The sequence below is a fragment of the Candoia aspera genome, chromosome 12, assembly GCF_035149785.1.
Source record: "Candoia aspera isolate rCanAsp1 chromosome 12, rCanAsp1.hap2, whole genome shotgun sequence".
In the NCBI taxonomy this organism is placed as follows: domain Eukaryota; kingdom Metazoa; phylum Chordata; class Lepidosauria; order Squamata; family Boidae; genus Candoia; species Candoia aspera.
The window spans coordinates 2,469,986-2,477,261 of NC_086164.1; positions in this window are offsets into that span (position 1 = coordinate 2,469,986).

Genomic DNA, 7,276 nt, shown 5'->3' on the forward strand with positions numbered 1-7,276 from the left:
TGTTGGATTTGAACCAAGATCACACTTGGAAGGCTACATTAAAAAAAAGAAAAAGCCAACGCTCTTAGCTATGTGGACTGCAAGCCAATATTCACAATATTTTCCCTCTGGCAATTGAACTGTGTCCTATGTGAACCTCCTCTAAAGTAGACCTGCTTGTAGAGAAAGGCAAATCTTTCAGACAACCTGTTTGAGAAGGAATGCATAGAACATTGTTGGAGCAGATAATTTAAGACAGGTAGTGTTTTAAATATTGGGAATCTCTGGATAGAATCTTCAGGATTTGCACCCTTTGAATACGTAATTCGTTTTGTGAGGAAAGGTGTGTGCGTGTGTTTCAAGGTAAACCAGGGTCTTCCTTTTATCTGGTGTTTGGCTGCAATGTGGTTCCAACATGTCTTGTGCATGTGCGTTGATCTTTAAAAAATCTCTCAGCAGATCAAATCTTAACATGGTTAATATTCAGACAGAGGTCTCTCTGGCAGGGAAGAGCTGCAGGGGTACTGACAGACGGGGAGGATGTTTTTGATCTGGGCGCATTTTATCTCTATTGTTTTAATGGAGGATTATGGGAGAGAAAACAAAATGGATGATTTCTCTCTAGTGATGATTACACCAAGTTGTTCGAATGAAATTTGGGGAGAAAAACTGGGTGTTTGTGCCCTGATTCAAGCCAGGGGAGAAATGGGAAGAAACGATCAATTAATTCCTTGCAGCAAGAAAAATTAAATTGCTTTGCACAGATGAAAGGCACCACTCGGCCTTTTAAAGTCAGAGGCAAGGATACTGAAGGACGGGAAGAAGTGTGGAAGAGGCAGCCAAAATCACCCTCAGGAGATCAGCTCGGAAGGAAGGCTGAAGACTGGATGCTTGCTAAGTTTGGGGAAAGTGGGAGAAAAGGGATGATGGATTATGAAATCATAAACACTAGGAAGCAGAAGAAAGAGAGCAATATTTCCCATTGCATCTTGATCTCAGCTAACTTGACACTATTGTTGGGATCTATACAATGGGTGACCACCTTAACTATCATGTGGAATATATGGTGGTGGCCACTGACTCCAATGGCTTTAAAATGTGGAAGACCTTGAACCAGAACAGGAGAATTGATAGAACTCAGGAAGCTGGCTAATAGGAAATCATTCTGCCCATCTTTCCCAGGCTGGCCAAATCTGATCAACAGAAGCTTTCCAGGCACCTCGGAAATAGCTTTTCTGCTCTCACATCACTTCCCAAGGGAAGCCAAAGATGGCCCAATCTAGAAAATGTTATGCAAAAGGTAGGTAGGGTTAAGGCTGTATTCTGGCAACCTGCTACGCCATAAATCATGGTTGCTCAATGCAACAGATGGTCTTAAGTAACACTCTAAGCCCATCTGAACAAACCCTGTAGTGCAAAGTTTGGATCTGGTGCTACTGGAGGCAGTGATGGCTTTTTGTATGAAGTCTCTTCTAAGGAGAAAGCATTTGAACTTGTTTCTGAAGTAGCATCTAGGGCAGCCTTTCTCAACCTTTTGATCCTGGGGGAACCCTTGAAATATTTTTCAGGCCTGGGGGAACCCCTGCACATTCAGGCTCAAAGGTAGGCCAGAAGTCACAAAATTATTATATTCATTTCGTGAGTAGGCCTGTATATATGCATTCACAGTGTTCTTAAACTGAAAATAAAGAATGGAACTTACCTCTTGAATGTGAAGTTGCCTGAATTTGAAATATATTTTTTAAATAAATTGGGATCTCTCAGGGAACCCCTAGTGACCTCTCGCAGAACTCCAGGGTGCCACAGAACCTTGGTTGAGAAATCCTGATCTAGCGTCTGGCTCCATCATCAAGATAAACCCCCTTACTTGACATGCTCCTCCCTAACACTGTTCTACTCTTCTCAAGATCAACGTTGTCCTAGCAGCATTGCTAGAATAAGTCTAATGGCATCTCTAGAATGAAACAGAGAGAGTCAGAGAAGGGAAACAGCCCAGCAGTTGCCTCAAAACTAGAATAAGGTCAACAAGGCTAAAGCCAACGAGGGTAATCAATTTGCACAAATTGCCCATCAGGAACCAAGCAGGCTGAAAAAGGTTTGAAGGGCCTGCAACCTCATGCCATCTTCATCTGCATGTTGCCCATGACAGCACCTCATTGTTTCCTACCCATCATAACCTCATGATTGTTGATGTCTGAAAAGAGCCCTCATGGGCTCCTGAATGATTAGTGTCGCTGCGTTATCAAACTGATTGCTGCACAATTATTGTGAGATGACAGGGTCTGTGTGTGTTTGTGTGTGGGGGAGATGGTGGCAGTGCTTGCACACCATTGCGGAGGGTGAAAAAAGGAGAAAGATGAACACGTTGGTTGCTCTGCTCAATAGCTTAGTCCTAAAAGGAAAATGGTTCAGTTGCTGGAATTTTTGTAAGCTTCCTAGGCTACTCTTAATAAAACTTGCTAATATAACTCTGTAAAATTCAGGGCAGGCGAGCATGCCATGAGAGAGAAAACAAATGAATTCTGCCTGGTTCAGGCCTGCCAAGCGAGAAAGGGAGCTGTCCAGCAACGCCCGCATTCAGAAGGATCCATTGCAAAGGAGCTGTCCTGAAGATCACAAGCCATTGTGAAGTGGGTTTCTGGACAGCAGAGGAAATTCTAATTCACCAGCCTGTCTGCCTTGTCCTTCCTAATAAATTAATGGGTTCCTGATCCAGATGGCACTGATCATCAGTTTTCTATTGCCCAAGTAGGATGCAAAAGGGGAAGTCTTTTTCCAGCAGTGAGCTGTGAGGCTGAGCACAGTTACAGATAGTTGTAACGGTGCATTTCCTGGTTTGGATTCCAGTCTGCTAGGTGAACCCAGGCAATGGAGTTAATGCAGAAAAACAGGGCTCAATTAGCAATGACTTAGTGTGTTCTGTGAACACAACCTCACGGCAAAATGCACCTTCTTAACACAAATATGTGGTGGTGGGGTGGGGAGATATACATGTAGTTTGGTGTAAAGCACAAAACTATTTTCCTCCTAAGTGCTTGCCATTTTTCAAATGTGTGGAATGGGAATGATCAATAAGCGCCCAAATTTAATAAGAGAAACTCTGCCCTTGTGGGTAATAAGGCCAGTTTCCATGCCAACCATTGATCATTGTGGACAGCTTGCCATGGAAGCATCAGGAAAGGGGGTCCTGCAGCAACAAGCTATTTTCCTATGGGAGGGAGGCTGCAACTTGCACATAATCTGTCTACAAAAAATGAAAGGCAATTCTTTGTGCATTGGAAGTCCTTTACATCTATGGATATATTTAAAAATAGGCAACTGATGAAGATGACTGAGATGCAGGCACTTATTTTGGAAGGCTGTTGGCCACAACTCCACCAACAGGAGAAAGAAGCTAGGTTTGCAAAGCACATTCTTACACTCCAACTTAGCCCCAGATCTTGCACAAATTCAGACTCTTTGTTCAAGGGTCATACACCACTGATGTGCACAGATAACTGACTAAACCATGACTTAGCTGTGGAGGAGTGTGATATGTTGCACACCTGAGGTGCCTATGTTTAGGTGTCTATGTTGACTTATGCACATGTGTCAGATGTTGGGTCCCAAGTCCACAAGGGTGGCATTTGCACAATGATGTCATTGCATATGTGTCATCATTTGGGTATCATTACAATCTGCTGTAGACACCACTGTCCACACCAGGGCTGGACCACTTTGACCTCAAATGTCCATGTAATCAGGTGCTCCTCCAAGAAAGGAGGAAGAATTCCTCAGAAAACAGACAAAGCAGTGAAGTTATTCTCAACAATATGGATGTTCCCAGCAAAGTTCTTGAGATGTTCTTACTGCTGCTTGTTCTTGAACTTGAAAAAGTAGTTGAATCTACCTACTTGTTCATCTGTAGATGAACAACCGCCAAATAAAATTGGTCCAATCCCTAAATTTCCCTGAATTTAATGAATGGGATTGCCCCCAGCTGGGTTTCTAGATCTGTTATGACCTCCTGGCCCCAGGATCAGCCTTTCACCCAATTAGAGGTAGTGTTACTAGTGACTGTTGACTCTTCACCAATTCACTGGATAATTAAATGATGTTGGCACCTGGATAATGCTTATGAAAGTAAATATTTCTCTGGGAATGATGGGGTCATTTGGCTGTTATGGTGCCATTATGGAAAATGTTAAACACACACCCTGCATCAAGAGTGGGCAACTATCCTAAATCTAATGAATGAATCAGTGAAGAAATAATTGGCAACAACCCCACCCCATCCCCTGTGGTTGGAGGACTCCTCTTGGCATGGCTTTAAACCCAAATGTTATTCTGGAATTAGTGCCCTGGGTAATCAATTCCTCTTGATTCCTACCTAGACCCAAGGTTGACACATACACCTGCAGGATGCTGTCACATGCCTTGCTGTGGCTCTGACTTAGTGGGGGGTCTCGTTAAAGGAGCTGATGGGGGTGGGCTTCTTCCGAGGGCCAATCCAGACGTGAGTCAGGCTCGGAAGGCAAGCTGCCTTACTGGAGGTCTCCTGCTGGACGCAGGCTGCTGGTCCAGGGCAGGGCAGCGTGGGGCCCTGGTGGGTAAGGCCTGGGAAGGGCGGGGCCGGTGCCGCTGAAAAGGGAGAAGGGTTCCGACAGCCGTGGGAGGGTAGAAACGGCGGTCGCTGGCTCCCTCGCCTCGGCAGAAGCGCTGATGGCGTTTATACTCAATTACTAGATTAAAACGTGGCAGGCAGGCAGGCAGGCAGGCAGGCAGGCAGGCGGGGAAGGAAGGAAGGAAGGAAGGAAGGAAGGAAGGAAGGAAGGAAGGAAGGAAGGAAGGAAGGAAGGAAGGAAGGAGAAAAGAAAGGAAAAAGGAAGAGAAAGGGAAGAGGAAGGAGGGAGGGAGGGAGGGGGAAATGGGAAGGGGAAGGAAAGGAAAGGAAGGCAAAAGAAGGAAAGAGGAAAAGGGGAAGAAGGAAAAAGGGAAGGGGAGGGACGGAGGGTGGACGGCCGTTTGATGGGGGGAAGAGGGAAAAAAGAAACGGAGGCGAAAGGAATATAGGAACTACCTGCCTTTGGGAGCAAAGAACCTTTCCCCTCCCACTCTTTTTTTTTCGTCCTCTGCCCCGCATCTTTGGCTTCCCCCGGATGGGGCAGCAGGCCGCCCGCCAGACCACAGTCGCTCCCTTCCGCGCAGCCGGCTTGGAACCGGGCAAAAAGGGGTGGGAAGGAACCGCGGGGGCGGATCTTGGGGTGGGGCTCCTCCCGCCTTGCCTTCCCCCCTTCCTCTGCGGGGCAAGGAGAAAGGAGGGGCGGCGTGGGGAAGCGCTCCCTCCCCCTCCCCCTCCCTCTCCCCCGGCCGAGCGCCGCGCACAAAAGCCCAGCGGGGAGGGCGGCTGGCCCGGCAGAAGCGCGCCCATTGGCGAGCCGGACGGCGGAGAGGCGCGGGGCCGGCTTCCCAGCGGGGCACCTTTCGGCACCTCCAGACGCAAGCCGCCGCCGCCGCCGCCTTTGAAACGTGCCGCGCCTTTGAGGAAGCGGGGCGCCGGGGGGGGGGGCGGGGGCAGCAGGGCTTGCGCCCCCTCCCCCGCTAGCCAGGCGTTGTGGCGCGCGGAGAGTTTGGGCCAAGCGCTGGAGGGTCAGGAGGCGAGCTCCGACGTCCCCGCAACACGCGTTCCCAGGCGTTTCTGGTGCGCGCCCACCGGTCCCTAAGAGCTTTCCTTGCAAAGATTGGGTGGGTGGGTGGATTGTGTGTGTGGGGGTGCTTCTTTGAGGCGAAGTCTGGCTTGCTTTCCTTTCGGCGCAGGAGGGGGAGATCAAATAAAATCGATAAAAGGGGGGAAATAAAGGCGGATCGGTCTAGCTTCTAGAAGCGGGCCGGGGGTCCGCAAGTGAGATCGGAGAGCAAATGTTGGGGGGGGGCGCGATTCAGAGAGAGATCTGCCGGGGTCTCCTCGTCCCTCCCCTTCTGGCTTTCTCTTCCTGCGTCGTTTTATGGGGAGGAGGAAGCAACGTGGGAGAATAGTAGCTCGATGGTCGGGGTGGGGGGCGCGCCCGTGTTCGAACCAGCCCTTTGCCTTCCCGCCTGCTCCGAGGCCTTGGACGGAACGGGCATAAATCTCAGCAGCTCCAGACCGCACCAAGCCACCCGAGCCTCACCCCCACCTCAGAAGGGACTACCCCCCCCCCCGGGTCTCCTGATTCATGTTTCTGAAACCTGTTTTTAAAGCATTAACTTTTTTGAACACCCCACTCCCCAAAATACGTGCTTAAATCTCGTGTCGGTGCAAAGTGCTGACCATTAAAATCGGGGGGGGGGGGAGCTTCTTCCTTCCCTTCCCAGAGAACCAGTGAAAGTGGAATAAAAATAGGTGCGCGCGCCCGCGTGTTTGTGTGTATAAATTGCAGCTTGGGATAGCTTCAGCAACAAACAACAGCTGCTGTTATTTTTGCTGTAAGCTTCCCAGCTACACAGCAATCTATTATTATTATTATTATTATTATTATTATTATTATTATTATTATTATTATTCAGGATCTAACATTACAGAACCCAATATTTTCTGCTCCTTAATTTGGAGCAGAGAAAATGCCACGCTTCCTATTTATTACATTTTTGTTGGCAGAAGAGTCAGGAATGTCTCCAGACATCTTTAGTGTTTCTTACCAGAGTCCCAAATCTTAAAAGTCTTAGTTTGGGTTGGAAGAAGGGGACCCTTTTCAATTCCGGATCAGCTTCCCAGGTAAGGGCCGGGGGCCTTTTGCGCCGAAGTGGCCCCCTTTCTCTGTTCTTCCCACGCAGCCCGATGGAGAAGCCAGGACAAGTTCCCCAAAATTTCTGGAGGGAAGGAAGGGAAGAACAGGCAGCAGTAAGAACATCTCAAGAACTTTGCTGGAAACATCCGTATTGTTGAGAGTACCTTCAACAGGCCGAAGACAAATTAAAAAGAGAGCGAACTGAAGGAGAAATAGAGGAAGGGGGAAAGAAAAGGGGGGAAAAGCCAAGGGGGGAAATCAAAAGTATCGGGGAAGGAACGGGAAAAGAAAGAAGGAATGTGAGCTAGAGGGACGGAAGGAAAAGATGAAAAAGAACAAGGGAGAAAGGGAAAGGGGAAAAGATGATCGGAGTTTGCGCCGCAGTGACTCAACCGAGGAAAAAGAAAAGTAAAAAAATGGGGGAGGGCCGGGACCCTTTAAAAAAAGAAATCCAGGCAGCGAAAGGTAGCAGACAGGCCCTGTTAGCGAGCAGCGGGCCACAGGCGGACCCAGCGTCAATTCCCGCTTCTTCCGGACTATGCGTGGTTTTT